Raw genomic sequence first — 19,320 nt, 5'->3', positions numbered from 1 at the left:
AATCATCTTCTTTGGCCTGTCCAAGGAAACCCAAACCTGCAGATGGAGGGCATGCATCCCATCCCCCACCTCCTACGCAGGTGGCCAGCGCAGCGCGGCGCGCTCCCACCCCCTAGCATGGGTGGCCGTTGGGGGTGCGCCTCCCCACCCCGCCGCATGGGCGCTCAGTGGGTGCGCAGCCCCTCTTGTGCGGGTGTCCGGCTTGTGCCTGCTTTCCCCACAGCCGCCATCCTGGCTCCAAGAATTCTCTCCAGACCAAGACCACCTTGTGGCAGTGTGGTGGTGCCCAGCATCCATCCTGGGTGAGGGAATCCATTTGTTCAGGCTGTGGAAGCCTCATGGAGCTGTAGCGGCTGTGTGGCGCAGCGAGGGCTCTGAGGGGGGGGAGCCAGGAGACTCACCCATTTCTCTTTGGGAATCCTTGAATTGTTGTTGAGCCAGTCATCAACTGTTTAAGTGTTCAATTATCAATAAGCTGAAGTCTGTAGAAGGCCATAATGGCCTTGCTTTAAGTGGTTCGCTGCTCCTGCAGCTCACCATGCTGTCTCTGCCTCCACCGCCATCTTGGATCTCAATCCGTTTATCTCTTGATTCTCTTCATGATGTTTTGAGTTGTTCCTACATTTTTGTTTTTGTGAATAATGGGGTTTTTAAATGAATTTTAACGAAAGTTTACAGACTTTGGATTTCCATTCATTCATTGTTGCACTTTTCTCCCTGCTCACCCCTCCCCTCCAGTTCACTCTTCTTTTTGAAAAGAAAAAGAAAAATTCTTTCATCGTTCCACAATACTTGCCCCCAAGTCCATTCCACTATGTAGCTTTCTTTCTGGACTCCTGTCATGACAATAATAACTAATCAGATATCCCTTTTAAATAGTTCTTTCCCTCATCTATTTCAAGGCTGTATACATTATTCATCCCATCTTTTTCAGTCTCCCCCAACCCCGAGACCAGTCTTGTTTTACAACAGTGGCACTATGCAATATTTGTCCTTTTGTGACTAAGATATTTCACTCAGCATAATTTCCTCCAGGGTCACCCATTTTGAATAATATTGCATGAGTTCTTCGTTTTTCAATGCAGCACAGTATTCCATTGTGTGACTATACCACAGCTTCTCTATCCATTCGTTTGTTGATGGGCACTTAGGTTGTTTACAACTCTTTGCTATTCTGAACAAAGCCAAGATAAACATGGGTGGGCATATATCTGCTTGGGTGACAGTTATAGTTTCTTTGTGATATATTCCCAGTAGTAGAATTGCTGGGTCAAATGGCATAATATTTTAATGCACATTTGTGTACAGTTGTCTCTCTGAATGTCTGTTTACAAATCTCTTGAGAAGACATCAATAGTGGAATTGCTGAGTCATATGGTAATTCTGTAAGAATGGAATTTTTAGAAAATAAAGACATTTTCTCTGAAACTGCTAGGGAGCTATGGTGAGATGGTCTGGAGAGAATTTCACTGTTAACACAGACACCTGAGCCTCTGCCAGGTTCTATCCACCAGAGGCTCCTTGGCAGACAGATGGCAATCTCCTCTGGTATGATTTGATGTTTTGGAAACCTGATAGAGGGTCAGATATTGATTGGTTCTGATTCAACAGCAATGAGAGTTTTGTGAGAGAAGGAAGAACCACATTGTTTTTCACAATAGCTGCATCAGTTTGCATTCTCCCCAGGAATGGATATGAGTTCCATTTCCCCCACATCCTTGCCAACGTTTATTAGTTTTTTTCTTTTTAATCTCATTTGTCCTAGCAATAGCTCAAGAGAAGCATCATTGTGATTTTGATATGCCTCTCTCTAGTGGCTGTGTTTAACATTGAGAAGAATGGGAATCCCAGAATACTTAATTGTGCTCATGCTGAAGCTATACTTAGATCAGAAAGCTGTTTGAATGGAGCAAAGGAGCACTGCATAGTTTAAAGTCAGGAAGAGTGTGTGTCAGAGATGTATCCTTTTGCCATATCTGGTCAACCTGTGAAATAAACAAATAATTCGTGCTGTTGGAATCTATGAAGAGGAATGTGGCATCAAGATCAAAGGAAGACTCATCGACAGTGTGCATTAGGCAGATCATACAACCTTGCTTGCTGAAAGTGAACATGACATAAAATACTTGCTGCCGTAGAGCAGAGAGCACAGCCTTCGGCATGGATTACATCTCAACATCAAGAAAGCACAGGTCCTCATCACAAGATCTATAGACAACATCATGATGGATGGAGAAAGGATTGAAGCGGCAATGATTTACTCTTGCTTGGATCAGCAAGCAACACCCTTGTAGTCAGGAGACCAGAAGATATATTACATTGGGCAAGTCTGCTGTCAGGGACATGTCCAAAATTCTTAAGAGCGATGACAGCAGATTGAAGATTTAGGTGCCTCTGATTCAGTAATGGTCTTCTCGGTCACTTCCTATACATCTGAGAGCTGGACAATAAATAAGGATGACAAAAGAAGAGTTGATGCCTTTGCTTTGTGGTGCTGGGGAAGAGTACTGAATATCCCAAGGACTGTCAAAAAACAAAGAGGTCTTGGATAAAATGTAGGCAGAGTGCTTCTTGGAGGTGAAGATGGTAAAGTTTCCTCTTTCATATTTTTGACATGCTGCTAGGAAAGGCTTTTCCTTTGGGAAGAATTACTATGCTCAGAAAGGTGAGGGGTCAGCAAAAGAGAGGAAGGTCCCCCTGAATGATGTAGATTAACACAGTAACTGCAGCAATGGGCTCAGGCGCATCAGAAATTATAAGGATGGCACAGGATAGGATAGGGCTCAGGTTTTTTGTTTATAGAGTTGCTATGAGTCCTACTTGACAACTAACAACAATAACAACAGTGGCTAAAACCACGGAAGATTTTTTCTTTTTTTTTGTTTTATTTAAATTTATTGGTAATTTCAGTAAAAATTTACGGAGACTGGATTTCCATTCATTCATTGTTGCACTTTTCTCCCCTCCCAACCCTCCCCTTTGTACACTACCCTCTTGTAAAAGTAAAAGTAAAAGAAAAATTCTTTCATTGTTTTACAAACCCTCCCTGAGGTCCACTCTACCTTCTCTCTAGACTCCTGTCATGACAGAAATACCTAATCACGTGCAACAATGAATGAATAAAAATCCCAAATCTCTGTAAATGTTCATTAAAATTAATAAAATTTCATTAAAAAAACCCTAATCATATATCCCTTTTAAACCGTTTTCTCCCTCATCTGTTTCAATGCAGTATACATTATTGAACCCATCTTTCTCAGTCTCTCCCCAAACCCAAGGTCAGTCCTGTTTTACATCAGTGGCACCATGCAGTATTTGTCCTTTTGTGACTGAGATACTTCATTCAGCATAATGTCCTCCAGAGTCACTCATTTTGAATAATATTTCATGTTTTCCTTGTTTTTCAATACAGCATAGTATTCCATTGTGTTTCTCTAGCCATTCATTTGTTGATGGGCACTTAGGTTTTTTCCAACTCCTTGCTATTGTGAACAAAGCCTCAATAAACATGGGTGTGCATCTATCTGCTTGGATGTCAGTTATGGTCTCTTTGGGTTATATTCCCAGTAGTGGAATTGCTGGGTAAAATGGTATCACTATTTGTAACTTTTTTAGAAAGTGCCATACCGCCTTCCACTGTGGTTGCACCATTTTATACTCCCACCAACAGTGAATAAGGGTTCCAGTTTCTCCACAACCTTGCCAGCATTTGTTGCTTGCTGTTCTGTTAAATTTTGCTATTCTCTCTGGGGTGAGATGATAGCTCATAGTTGTTTTAATTTGCATCTCTCTTAGAGCTAGGGATTTTGAACATTTCTTCATTTGTTTGTTAGCCATTGAACGTCTTGTTTGATGAATTGTCTGTTCATATCCTGTGCCCATTTTTCTATTTGCTCATTTACCTTTATCTTGTTGTGGTGCATTGAAGATGTTTTTATGCATTTGCTGACCATTTGATGTTCTTTGTGAAATATTTACCTAAGTTGTTTGCCTGTGTTTTTTATTTAATTGTCTTCTTGTGGCTAATTTACAGAAGTCATTTTGGATATTGCGCACTTTGTGGATAGGTGTTTCCCAAAGATTTTTTCCCTAATCTATAGATTGTCTTTTAATCCTTTTTATAATGCATTTTGATGAATACAAAACATTTAACTTTTATGAGGTTTCGATTTTCTATTTGATTTATGCAGCCTGTGCATTTGCTGTTGAATGAAATAATCTGTAGTTTAAAAGTAGGGCCTATAACTTCATCTTTATATTTTATTCCAAGAAATTTATGGTTTCATAGTTAGCCTTTAAGTCACTGATTTTGAACTAGTTTCTGTGCATGATGTATGGTATGGATCCTATCAATAGAATGGATATAGAGTGGGGAAAACAGGAATAGACAGACAGCCAACACTGTAATAAAAGAGGGGAAGGGAAGATTAAAATTAACTTGAAATAAATGAATAAACAATGTGTGTGTTGCAATTAACACTCTGGAGCAAGATATGCATAACTGATTGGATGGGGATAGGAAGAGAGAAGGAGGAAAAAAATAATACAAGGATTTACAGATAGATACAAACAATTGTGGAGGACTAAATGAAAGGGCCAGGACGGGAGGGCCAGGAGTAGAAATTAGCTAATGGTTGGGCAAGGTGAAGGGAAAGGGAGGGTACAGAGAGGATTCAACAGAATGTTGTAAAATAATGTATAATTATCATAAAATGAAATGCATATACGCGAGTGAATAAAAACAAACAAAAAGACTAGAAGTTTGTTCTTTGAAAAGATTAAGAAAATGAGCAAGCCCCTGGTAAAACCTAACAAAGCAAAAGAGGAAGGAGAAATAGAAATAATAAACAAAGGAGAAATAGCGGTGATGTCACAACAGGACCACATGAAAGAAAAACAGTAATAATACAATACTAAGGGAGCTCTGATGGCCTCATGACAAGAAACTTCGCTGCAATCCCAAAGGTGCACAATTTGAATTGAACAGCTATTCTGCAGGAGAAAGATGGGCACTCTCCTTCTATGTGTTTTATTGCCTCTGAAAACCCACTGTAGGGCCAGCTTCAAGAAGGTTCCTACTGAATGGCACACAAAAACTACAATGAAGAACTATAGTAAAATAAATGTAAAAACCTAGATGGCAGTCTAGATACTAATGTGTGCCTCATCCAAATCATTGTCTTTGCAATTGCATCAGAGAGCTGGCAATAACCAAAGGTAACAGAAGAATTGATGCCTTTCAGCTGTGCTACTGTATGCAGTACTGTAGAAGAGTATTGAATATAAGATGCACTTCCAAGAGGACTAACAACTCTATCCTGGAAAGGGCAAAGCCAACCTGTTTGTTAGTGGTAAGGATCTTTTTTTACATTATTATTAAATTTTATTAGTTTTAATGAACATTTACAGAGATTTTGGGTTTTCATTCATTCATTGTTGCACTGTTTTCTCTGCACTGAGGCTCCGGCATACATTGTGCGTGTTGCCAGGAGGGGACCATTCCTTAGAGAAGGACATCATGCTTGGAAATTTGGAGGGACAGCGCAAGAGAGGAAGACCGTAGATGATATGAATTGACAAAGTAACTGGGGTAATGGTGGGAGGTGTGTCAGAGACAGTGAGATCAGTTCAGGATAAAGCAGGGTTTACAGCTACTGTGCATAGGGTTGCTATGAGTCATGGTCAACCCTACAGCACATAACAGCAACAACAAGAACAGAGGACGTTAACAAAATTTTAGAGACTTGCTGCCAACCTGAGATAACATGGTTAGAGGCACAAAATTTGGACAGATAAAACACTGAAAAGAAATTGAAGAGATCATTCTGTTCAAAACTACACCAAACTGATAAAGTCCTGGCCTAGATGGCTTCAGTAGTGAATTCTACAAGACATTTGGAGAAGACCTGATGATACCAATTCTTCTGAAACTGTTTCAGAATATAGAAAAAGATGAAATACTCCCAAATTCATTATATAAATGCAACAAAATCCTGACATCAAATCTAGGCAAAGATACTACTAAAAAAAAAATCATAGATCCTTTTCCGGTTCATATGCATGATAATTGAGTGTTCATGCTCCTGTATGACAATGTGCCATCATTTAAACCTTGTTACGACATGGGCATATTACCTGTCTGATGTGAAAAAAATTTATAGACTAGTATCCCTTAAGAATAAGGGGGAAAACCCAACAAACCAAAACTAGCCAATAAAATCCAACATCACATAAAAAATATTTCATCAAGATTGAGGTTTATATCAAATGTGCAAAGATGGTTCAATATTATAAGACAGTCAGTATTATCTACCACATCAATAAAGCAAAGAAAAATAACCACACAAATATATTCATTAATGCATAAAAAGCTTTTGATGAAATTAAACTCTCTTTCCTGATAAAAATGGTCAGCAAAACAAGAGTAGAGAGAGCATTCCTCATGGAAGTATGAAAAGGACAAAGATGGTCTATCACTCCTGCTCAATATTGTACTGAAAGCCCTAACTAGAGTAGTAAGGCAAGAATAGGAGACAAAAAGTATCCAAATTGGCAGAAAGAAAGTAAAACTATTTTCATTTGCAGATATATATAAAATCTTAAATGCTCAATTAGAAAATGACTGGATCTCATTTACTGAGTAAGCAAAGTGGTAGGTACAGTCAGATTTCTCTATAGTAATAAAGATAATTCAAAAGGAAATAATGAAAAAAAAAAACCCAACCCAACTATATACAATAACCACTCAAAAGATAGAATATTTTGTTTGGAATGGCTCTTATGAGAGATAGACAAAATATCCACAAAGAAAACTACATAACGATATTACAAGAAACTCAAGGAGATTCACATAAATGGAAGAATAAACCATGCTCACTGTCTGACAGATTTAACAGTGTAAAAATGACAATATTGCCAAAAGCAATCTCCAATTACAATGGAGTCTCAATCCAGATCCTATTTTTAATTTTCAAAAAATGGGAAAAGTAGTCACCAATTTATATGTAAAGTAATAAGATTTCAGATAACCAAAACACTACTGAAGAAGAAAAATACAGTAAGGAAACGTTAACTTCCTGACTTCAAAACCTACTACCTAGCCACAACAATCATAGAAGTGTGGTGCTGTTACTGCAATAGGTACATAGACCACTGGAATAGACCCTCTGAATTGAGGGTTCAGAGTTATTATGCATAAGGTCTCTGTGAGTCATAGCCTACTTGATGGCACATACTATAACTAATTATCTTGAGCATGTCTTCATCTGAATGTTGGCCATCTCAATGTCTTTAGTAAAGTTGTGTGTTTTTGTTTTTCATTTTGGGGTTTTTGTTCCGTTTTATTTTTTAATGTCATCTGCCCTGAGGAGCTTCTGGTGAATTCCAGCTGCTTGCCTTTGGTATTACAGTGCAGTTTCTTACCACGACGCCACCAGAACCCCCAAGTGGTTGTTGAGACATTGGTATTAATTAAGTATATTACTTAATTTTAATTCATATGAAAACAAAGAGAGGGTGACCTCCTACCCATAGTGTGCACAATCTTATTGAGTCGGAGATATCATCTTCACAGATCAAGAGACCTGGGAGAGCATGCTTGATCTCAGGAGCTTCTAGGCTATCAAGTGTTCGATATAAAAAAGAACATGAGGAAATGGCACTGTGGCAGTCTGAGGGGGTTCCTTATTATAGGCATCCTGGGGAGGATGAAGATGGTATTTCTAAGAATTTGGGTTGTTAATTAAGTTAGCTTTGGGCTATTTTGATCTGGGCTCAAACTCTTATTGTCTGGTCAAACGCCATTGTCTGATCTGGTCTTTGATATGACCAACTTAGATGTTATCAGGTTTCTCAGGAAGTGATCAAGCTTGGGGTGGTGGGGGTGGGGCAACTGCCATATTCTTCCTTCACAAGGACCTGACTGAAAGGAATTGTAAAAAGAGGACCTTTTGAAGCCTTCCCCACACCACTCCTATTTTATAATCTGTTAACAAAAATTCAGCAATTTTCCCTCATATATCAAGGCTCACCTCTCATACTTCCATTCATATCCTATCTTTGTTCCTTAACAATTCCTCAATGCACAGACTTCTCTGTACAGAAGGTCATAAATAAACTGATATTTTTGAACTGTGGTACAGTCTTTAAATCACACTGTAGGTTAGTTGCAGTATCATATGAATAAAGGACCATTTTCTCCTCCCAACATAGATTTTAAAAGAGATTTAGCTTGTAGTGAAGTTTGATACTTACTTTTCCTCTTCCGTTTCCCCAAATCTTTTAAAATCAACATAATTTTCTCTGTGCTTGAAAAAAATGTTTTTTTGTATCTGAACTTTTGACTTAATCATCTTTAATTAAGTATGGAATTGAAGAATGGATGGCAATAAAAAGGCTGATGAGATCATGTGTTCATATTTCTTGATATAAAATATATATTGACATTCAAGACAAGTGTATGTGTGTGTGTTGTATTCACAAAATAGTATATTTGAAACATGGTTCCTTCTTTATTTTCTCTACTAATGAGAGTGCTGGTGGCCTGGTGCTAAGGTGTTGAACTGCAAACCCAAAGGCAGATAGTTTGAATCCACTAGCTGCTCTTAGGGAGAAAGTTGACAGTCTCCTCCCATGTGATTTATAACCTCTGAAAATCTACTGCAGGGTCAACTCTAAGTCAATTTAACTCAGCAGATAACGACAACAAAAACAACAACACTGTCCAGTGAATGATAAAAAAAATAATAAAGAAACCGAGAACTCTTTATAGTAAAAAGAAACATTTTCGAGGTAAGATGTCAAAGAAAACTCTATTTCAAGAGACAGTACTAGGAAATGTGTCATATATTTTGAAAACTTTGGAAAGATAAAATTAAGTCCATGATACACAACAACAACAACAACAATAACAAATAAAGATATCATCTAATTATGTATTTGAGCTATATAAAGAGAGAGGATGTTGAGTTGGATACGAGGAGGAAGGAAATAGAAGGAATTATACAGAAGGTGTGGGAGAAGTGAGGAAAGAACGAGACAGAAAAATAGTTATCAAGACAGAAGGCACTCAGATGGCCTTGTTTTATTCCCCAGCCATCTACAGAAAGACCTTCACATTGTTCTGTGGTACTCTTCTCCATGAAATCTTCCCACATGAAGACATTGGAATGATTGAAGGGACTTGACCTGCAGAATGGGCTAAGGTGGGAGCTGGAGTCTATGAAGGTTAAAAGCGGAACAATAAAAGGACGTGCCAAATCTGAAGGAAGTTTTCTAGCATCATAAACTTTCAGGCACAGGGTACTTTATACCATCCAGGAGAAGAACCACCCAAAGACATCATCCTGGCTAGGTTTAAGCCAAGACTTCTGGACAGACAACATCTTTTACTACTGTGATGAAATTTAAATGATTGCTGAGATTCTGGGACATTAAGGAAAGCTTGCATTGTGCATTGTAAAGAAACTTTTATTAGAGGCACTTGAGGTCTTTTTTTTTTTTACAAATATGTAAGTCATAGCAACCTCCCTTCCCCCAGAAGGAGGGGGTTGCTGTTTTCTAAATAACGAAGGACTAAGGATTTTTTAAAAATGCATTTTTAACAGACAACCTCCAGGTAATTCTGATGCAGGAGACTATAGACTGGATTCCGGGACACTAACTCTTCTTTTGATATTTCAAAACTTAGTTTTCACTTCCAGGTTCTATGCTGCATAGAATCATTGCTGTTGTTGTTAAGTGCCTTCGAGTCGTAGATGACTCATAGCGAGCCTATGAACAAAAGACCTGAACATTTGTATAACTTTCATCATTTCTCCAGGTTCATAGAGTTTCCTGAGGCAAGCTATTTTGGAAGTGGATGCCACTCCTGCCTCCAAGCTTGTTTTAATTGGCATAGAATCATTAGGCAACTCTAAAGGAATTCACAAGTGGGGTTGGTTGTAGTTAGGAGGTTGTCAATTTCATTTATAATTTAATTTTAAGACTATTCTTTGTCTAGATTTGTTTTATTTGTGTGGAACACTCTGTTGATGTCCTCCCGTGGGTGCATCTTCAGTGGACAGTGAAAATCCAACTTTTTGGCAAGCTTTCATTAAAATGACAATGTATTTATTTTTTTTAAAGGAGAGAACAAGAGGAGATTGTCCATCTTTCTCCAGCGGAGAAGCTGGTGGATTTGAAGCATGCTTCTTTGAGTTGGCAACATGACTCCTTACTACTAGCCACGGGGACTCCCTCTCTATGGGTATAGACATTAGGTTCTAACATGAGTTCAGTTTCTAACATACTTTAGAGCTCCCTCTCACTGCTTGAAGGGTATGTCTGAAGTGTAGTCTGCACTGTGTGTAAAAGGTGTCCTCAAAGGGCTTGTCCCAGCTGCCTTTAGCAGTCGCACATTCAGTGATGGACACATGATTAATTTTTCTCCCTTCCTGCTCAAACTTGCCCTATATTCTCACTATGCCTTTCAAGGTTACCTCCCAAACAGACAACATACACCCAAATTCTTGTTGCAGGGTTTACTTTTTTAGGAACTCCAACTGACATATTTGTAAAAACCTGCTTCATATGTTGCTGTTGTTAGGTGCCGTCAAATATGACCCATAGGAACCCTATGAACAACAGATCTGAACGTTGCTGCATCCTGTGTCATCCTCACACTTCCTGATACATTAGAGCCTGCTGCAGCAGTCACTGTGTCAGTCAACCTGGTTGAGGGTCTTCCTCTCCTTTGCTGATGCTCTGCCTTTCCGAGCACCATGCCTCTCTCCAAGGAATAGCCCCTCTTAGCAACATGCCAGAAGCCTCATTATCCTTGCCTCCACAGAGCACTCTGGTTGCATCCTCTCCAAGACAAATTTATTTGTTCTTTTGGCCATCCATGGGATGGTCAGCAGTCTCTTCCAGTACCACAGCTCAAAGACATCACTTATTCTTCTGTCATCTTTATTCATTGTTCAGTTCTCAGGTGCACAGTAAGTGATTGCAAAGTCCATGGCCTGAATTAGACGCACCTCAGTCCTCAAACTGACATCATACTAGTCAATAATTTGGGGTGGTCCCTAACTGCAGACTTTCAAAGTACACTATGTCTCCTGATTTCCTGACTGCTGGTACCAAGGATGTTAATGCATCACATAAATGCAGTCAAAATCTCTGCCAAAATTTTAAAGGAAGTTGAAGTATAATAGAGTGTATTATTTTCTTTATTTTTGTGAGTCAGAAAACAACAAGGTCAAAGACTAAAAAAGGAAATTAAGTAATAGCCCCATAAACTTGACCACAGATATTCATATTATCTTGTCCCTAACGTTTCATGAAAACTTAGTCAACTATCTGCTGTTCTTTTGAACTTAACATAGCTTTTTAAAAAATTAACCTGTGTGGTGGTGATCATGCATCAGTCACCTTTGGGAGGGAGATAGTGGTTTCCTCTCATAACAATTTTCAGCCTCAAGAAGCCAGTGGAGGGGCACTGGGAGCCAGGCCGCCAGAATGGTGTGGGTTTTTCCTCTCCAGAAGCAGTTGCCACAGAACTTCACACAATCACTGGATCTGTGCTTACATCCTATCTAACACAATTCCTTTATAGATAAAATGTACTTCTCTATATGGCTTTAGTGTTTTTTGTTGTTTTGTTTTTTTCCAAAGCTGAAAAATAAGAGAAAACATAAAGAAAGTTGCTCAATTTTAAGATTAAGAAAATTGAGGTTTAAAGAAGGTAATCATTTGGCAAAAGTCCCAAGACTCCAAAGTGTCTCACTGTCAGTCATGCAATCTGTATATGCACACTCCTGGTTTGATATACTTTCCATTGACATTATAGGGCCCTTGATGGTGCAAACAATGTACTTGGGAGCTGACCGAATAAATGCAATTTCCATTCCACCCAAGGACCCCTGGAGGAAAGATTGGGTCATCTGCTTTACAAAAAATGCCAGTCTGTGGTATATTCACAATGGAATACTACGCTGCATTGAAAAACAAGGAACTCATGCAACATTATTCAAAATGGGTCAGCCTGGAGGACATTATGCTAAGTGAAATATCCCAGTCGCAAAAGGACAAATATTGCATGGTGCCACTGTTGCAAAATGGGATTGATATCAGGGTTGGGGTAAGACTGAGAAAAACTGGATAAATTGTTTATACTGCACTGAAACAGATGAGGGAGTGAATAATTTAAAAGCGATGTGTGATAGGGTATTATGGTTATCACAAGAGTACACAATTAAGGTTGCATAGTGGAATGTACTTGGGGCAATGGGAGGGGTGCAGGGGGCTTGTGTACCAGGGAGGGAGTCTTTCTTTTACTTTTGAAAGAGAGGTGCGAACTGGGGGGCTGGGGGAGGGCTGGGCGGGGAGAGAAGTGCAGCAATGAATGAATGGAAATCCAAAATCTCTGTAAATGCTCATTAAAATTATTAAAAAAAAATGCCAGTCAATGAAAAGTCTGTGGGGCACAGTTTTAGGACAGATACGGGTCATGACAGCTGGTAATTCCCTGCAAAGACTGACTTGCTCAAATTAATTCATTTATTCATGCATCCACTCAGTCTTTCACCCTACATTTGTTGGTGTTGTTGTGTACTGTTGAGTTGGAACCGACCTATAGCTGACTTTCCAGGAGGTTTCCGGAGACGGTTAATCGCACAGGAGGAGATTGCCCATCCTTCTCTCACACAGTTAGTTAGAAGTTATCAAAACTCAAATTTTTCCCAGTGGTACAAATTTTTCTTGGACCAAAGAAGGCTCTCTCCTAAATTGCCTCCAAAACCTGCTTTCTTCTTCTGTTCAGTAGTTGGCACTTTTTCTTAAATTCCAGAAAGGCCTAGTTTTCATATCTATCTGTATTATAAATTGGAGAAGAATAAATGACCTCTGTCTTTTGCCTATTCATATTAGTAGCAGAATCCCAGAGAGAGAGTCAGTTGGAGAAAGCCAGTTCTAAGACCTCCTTTGCTCCAAACAGGAAGCCTCTGTTGCCCTCTTTCTATTATGCCTCTGGTCTATGGCAATCCACAGTGCCTGGCTCACTCTGAAAACACCTTGAGTCCTGAAAAGACACTCTTAATACTCCACTAGCTTTCAACAACAAATGTTTCTAGATACAGTTCTGCAGCTGGGAGCCATAAGGTATGAATGAACATGTGTCCATATTTTGGAGTGGATTTTTGTCAGGAATGTACTAAACACTTCATAAATTAAGTCTTGGGCTGTCAAGGTACCTGCAATATCAGATTAGTCACAGTTAGGAATTCCTTGCGCAAAACCCCAGGGACTGATACACTGAACGATACCAACAGTTTTCTTTTTTACTTTAAAAAATGTTTAATGAAAAATGGGGAGAGGCGGGAGTAAGTCACCTTGTCTTCTCCTGCAGAATCACAGATGTGCACAATGGGCATTCTCTCTGGTCTTCCTAATTCTGAGATCTTACTGTACTTCTTCCCAAATATTCTGAGGCAGAAATGGAGAAGAAGGATCATTGGTTTTGATGGACAAAGTCTTGGAAAGATGCTTTGTAACTTGGGTTTTCCCCAGATCCAGTGTGTGTGAGGCAATGTTGTAAATGCATTATATGTTTAATGAAGTTTAGTTTTTACAACAATTTACCAGTTACTATTTATTGTTTGTTCTGGTGGCCTAGGGGTAAAAAGTTGTGCTACAAATTCAAAGGTAGGCTTTCTAATCCATCAGCTACTCTGCAAGAGAAAGATGGGCTATCTCTTCCCATGCAGCCTCTGAAAGCTCTCCAGTGGGTTGGCTGTAAGTTGGTTTCGACTCAACAACATATAACAGCAACAGCTTTTATCATGGAGTCAGGTACAACTCATGGTGAAGTGTATGTGTCAGGGTAGGTGTTTGCTCCACAGCGTTTTCAGTGTGAATGGATTGCCAGATCTCTTTCCCAAGGCACTTCTGAGTGGACTTGAAGCTCAAGATTTTTGATTAGCAGTTGGGAGAACAAAGCGTTTTACCCAAAGATACTTCTCTTCTGAGGGAGATACAACTACTATTCTCACTTGATCATTAGGGAAGCTATAGTGGTTAAATAATTTTTCTATGGTTGATTTAATGAAATAGCATATGATCAAGAACTAATAATAATAATAATAATAATAATAGAGGAAGTTAAAACTGCTGTGAAAAAATTGGAAAAAAAAAGGCCTCTAGAATTGATGTGAAAAAAATTGACATATTTCAACAAACATTTTCAAAGGACTAGCTTTTATATTTGTTGATTCTCTTATATTGTTTTCTATTTAATTTATTTATACTTTATTTTTATTGTTCCTTTTCTTCTAATAGCTTTAGTTTGATTTGTTAAACCTAAAATTAATAGCTTTAGGCTTAATTTGCTAAATCTCTTTTAGTTACTCAAGAGTTACTTAACTGTAGAGTTAATACTATTTCAATCCCTCCTCTTTTTAAATATAGACATTTATTGCTATAAATTTTCCTCTGAGGAGGACTACATTTACTGCATTCTATAAGTTTTGATGTGATGTGTTTCCTTTTTTGCTTATGTCCAGAAATCACAAGAACAAGAAACATTTTTCTCCTTTGCATATGAAATGAACTAGATGTTAATTCTCAAGAAAATGTAAAATACTTAAATAATATAAATTGTCTTCTCTGCCCACAAGTAAGAATAGAAATTAACAACAAAAGTAAAGCTAGAAAACACACACGCTGATGGAAATGAAACAATACATTTTAATAGTGTGTTAACTATTGGGTCTATAAAGTATCAAGGTTCAAATTTTAAAATGTGGAGCAAAATGGGGAAAAAATTCCTCATGTCTGGACAAACAACATTGTAATGATTAGAGAAAAGATGGCCATTCTCAAGAATTTAGTTGTTGTTTTTTTTAAAATTTAATTTTGTATATTTCTACAATCGACATCCATGGAAGCAGTAGCAAAGAAATCAAATGATGTTGGCCAAATTGGCTACCCAAACAAACTCACCATCATGGAGCTTCTGACTCCTAGTGACCAGCCATTTGATGTAGCAGATTGTAGATTTTCACAAGAGAAATCTGCTCATCTCTTGGTTAAGCTCAATATGCATTAAACACTATGGCACTAATGCATTCATTACCTTAGATTTGGAATCAGCTGACAGCTAACCAGCCACTGGGTTTTTAGAGGCTCTAATGCATCCTGTCTCTTATAATCTATATGAGGAATAGAGAGTATTAGAGAGTCTAGACATTAGGAGGAGGAGTGTGGCATCAAGATTGGAAGAAGACTCATCAACAACCTGTGCTATGCAGATGATACAACCTTGCTTGCTGAAACAGAGGAAAAAAACCCTTGAAGCATTGGCTATAGAAGATCAAGGACTATATTCTTCAATGTGGATTGAAGCTCAACATCAGGAAGACAAAGATTCTCACCACTGGGCCAATTGGCAGCACCATAAAAGATGGAGAAGAGATTGTGGTTGTTAACAATTTCAGCTTGCTCAGCTCCACAATCAACACTTTTGGTACCAGCAGCCAGGAAATCAAAAGATGAATTGCACTGGAGAAGTCTACTGTCAGGAAGCTCACCAGAGAGCTGAGAAACAATGACATCAGTCTAGAGACTAAGGTGAGCCTGATACAGCCCATTGTCTTTGCAATTACTTGCTATGCATCAGAGATCTGAACAGTGACTACGGATGACAGAAGAATTAATGCCTTTCAGTTGTGGAGGTGGAGAAGAGTATTGAACATATCATGGATAGCAAGGTGAACAAATACATCTGTCTTGGAAAGGGTGAAACCAAGTTTCTCCTTGGAGGCAAGGATTTTGAAGCTCCCTCTCACATATTTTGGGCATGTGATTGAGAGGAACTAGAACTTGAAGAAGGACATCATGCTCAGAAGGATGGAGGGACAGTGCAGGAGAGGAAGACCCTGGATGTGATGAATTAACATGATAATTGGGGTGATGGGATTAGGTTGTAACGGAGTCATTGAGACTGGCTCAGGATAGGGCAAGCTTCAGAGCTGTTGTACCATAGGGTCACTGTGAGTCACAGGTGACTCAACAGCACATAACAACAACAAAGATCATGAGATATTGTCCATATTTTTCTCTCAGAACAGAGTTGAGTTGCCACAGAGGCATAACGTTTGGGTTAGTAGCGCAACTTCATAGGTTCTGTGCCATCAAAGCACCTTACTTGCAACAGTCATATGCCTTTGACTTGGAACCTACCCAGAGCTGACCTTCCAGGACTTCTCAGAGTTCCCATCCTTCTTCCATAGAACAGCTGGTGGATTTGAACTAAGTGCCTTTGGGATTGCAGCACAGCTTCTTACCACTAGACCTCCAGAGCTTCTCTGAAAAGTGTTGAAGAGTAAGGATGTCACTTTAAAGACGAAGTTGTTCTTGACCCAAGCAATGGTATTTTTAGTGGCTTTGTATATGCATGTGCAACTTGGACAACAAACAAAAAAGATTGAAGAAGTCATTCCTTTGAATTATGGTGCTGGAGAAGAATATTGAATGTATTATTCTGGCTGTTTGGGACATCCAGCAGAACAAACAAATATGTCTAAGAGGAGGTACAGCCAGTTGTTGTTGTTGTTTTTGCTGTTACAACTCCGACTCATAACTAACAACAGTTCCAAACCCTGCTCTGTCCTGAGCCAGTCTTACTGTCTAAAACACACCTGTTCCCAATACCCCAGTCCCTGAATCAATCCATCTCATTGAGGGTCTTCTTCTTCTGCTGTCCCTTTACCCTTCCAAGCATGATAACATGCCCAAAGTATGCTAGACAGACCTTAAAAATCCTTGCCTCCAAGGAGAAACTTGGTTTCACCCTCTCCAAGATAAACCTGTTTATTCTCTTGGTAATCCATGAGTACACTCAATAGTCTTCTCCAGCTCCACAACTCAAAGGCATCAATTCTTCTTTTGCCATTCTTAGTCATTGTCCAACTCTCTGATGCATAGCACATAATTGCTAAGACCATGGTCTGTATCAGGTGCACCTTAATCTCTGAACTGATATCATTGCTCCTCAGCACTCTGGAGAGTTCCCTGACAGTGGATTTCCCCAATGCATTTTATCTTTTGATTTCCTGACTGTTGGTACCATGGGTTTTGATTGTAGAGCCAAGTAAGTTGAAATTGTTAGTAACCTCAATCTCTTCTCTATCTATTATGGTGCTGCCAATTGACCCAGTGGTGAATATCTTTGTTTTCTTGATGTTGAGCTTTAATTTACACTGAAGAATACAGTTCTTGACCATCTGCAGCAAATGCTTCAGGTCCTTCTTAGTTTCAGCAAGCAAAGTTTTGCCATTTCTATAGGGCAGAATGTTGATGAGTCTTCCTCCAATCCTAATACCACATTCCTCCTCAAAAAGCCCAGCCTCCTGAATGATCTGTTCTGCATAAATATTTAAAAGGTTGCTTGCATCTCTTTGCTGTTGTGAATAACAGCAATAAACATAGGTGTGCATATATCTGTTTGGGTGACAATTATAGTTTCCCTAGGGTATATAACCAGTAGTGGAATTGTTGAGTCAAATGATATTTCTATTTCCAACTTTTTGAGAAAGCAATCCCTTCTTATAACATGCCCAAAGTATATGTGATTAAATTTTACCATTCTTGTGTCTAAGAAGAACCTTGCTTTTACTTCCTCCAACCTTCTTTAATTGTTCCTTAAACTTGATGGCTTTAATTGCCCTGTCTTCTAGTTCATTTATTCTATCTTCTGTCTATTCAAATCTGTTGTTAAAGGATTTTACATTTAGTATATTCTTATACTCTAGTTAAATAATTTTATTTTTCAATTCCTGTATTTTTCTTTCTCTCCCTTTTAAAATCTCTTCAGTCTCTTTATTAAGTTTCTAATTTTATTTTACAACATTCACTCATTTGCTTTTTCTTTGTTTTTTGTTTTGTTTTTTTTTTAATTGGAACAATCTTAATGTCTACACGTCTTTTATTTTCCCCCAATAATCCAATCTCCACCGAATATATTTGTTTCTTCATATTATTTTTCTTTATACTATCCTTTCATAATAATGCACTTAAAAATTTTTTTTGTTGAATGTCAGAAATGTTAATATTTTACTGTAATTGTTTCAAACAGAATTTTCATTTCCACGTTATTCTTGAAGTCAACTTTCTTCCCTTACATTCCACTAGGGGGCACTCTGACCCTTTGGGTCTTCCAGTGTTGACTCCAGTGTCAACTCAGTCTGGGAGTTGGGTGTGTCCTCCCAGGGATAATTGCAACTGAAGCAGGAATCCTTCACATCTTTCTGTGGAGGTGGGGCATGGCTTTTCTCTGTGGCAAACAGCATATACAGGAGACATTTTCCAATCCTTGGATAATGACAGGGGTCAGGAAGGCTTTCTTGGGGCAGATTGGAGGTAGAACCTTGTGCCCCTACCTCAACAACCTGGAGCCGTCTATGTATGTGTTGCCAGGTTGTTAAATAGGGAACGAATTGTTGCCTTAAAGGCTTCCCATTTAATGTGCTTCTTTCATCCTGGTCTGAGTCCTGAGGCTCTTCTGTTGGTTGGTTTTGGTATCCTTCTGAGGCATGCATGAGACATAAGGACTCATCTGCAGTGTGAATGCTTCTCTTTTGCCCTCTGCAAGGGTGTCTTTGGGATTTCTTGCTCTGTCCTTGCGAATTCCCACAGGGAATCTGCATTACTGTACTCAGACTGTCTTCAAATATTTCCTTACTTTCTCAAATTTCAAATCCACACTGCCATTATGTCTCTTTCTCAATTTTTTCTTGAAGGAGAAGACACTTGACTGTTATTGTCAGCCTTTTTTGAAGGTTTTTTTACCCAAACTGTCTGAATATGTGTGTTTCTCCCATGCAGATGACATTCTGAGTTTTCCATTAGAAGGCGTTCTCTCTCTCTCTCTCTCTCATTTATCTATCATCTCTCTATCTTTTTAGCAGAAGTGACACCCACTTCCTAAATAACTTGTCTTTGGAAACTATGAACTTTGATAAATGTTGATAGTTGTAGCATAGTTTCAGGCCTTTTGTTCATAGAGTCACTATGAGTCGTGCTCCACTCAAAGGCAATCAACAACAACAATATCTGTCTTTTAATGTGTATGTATACCTCTTTACAAGGACTGCAGTCTTTAGTATGAATTGAAGCTTAACATCAAGAAAATAAAGATTCTCACCACTGGGTAAATTAGCAACATCATGATGGACAGTGAAGAGATTGAGATTGTTAACAGCTTTAGTTTACTTGACTCCACAATTAGCACACTTGGTACTAGCAGCCAGGAAATCAAAAGACACATTGTATTGGGAAAGTCTGCTG

This window comes from Elephantulus edwardii, unplaced genomic scaffold, assembly GCF_000299155.1.
Source record: "Elephantulus edwardii isolate Elephantulus edwardi_28Jun2011 unplaced genomic scaffold, EleEdw1.0 scaffold00346, whole genome shotgun sequence".
Classification (NCBI taxonomy): domain Eukaryota; kingdom Metazoa; phylum Chordata; class Mammalia; order Macroscelidea; family Macroscelididae; genus Elephantulus; species Elephantulus edwardii.
Note: the sequence above shows the minus strand (reverse complement) of the source record.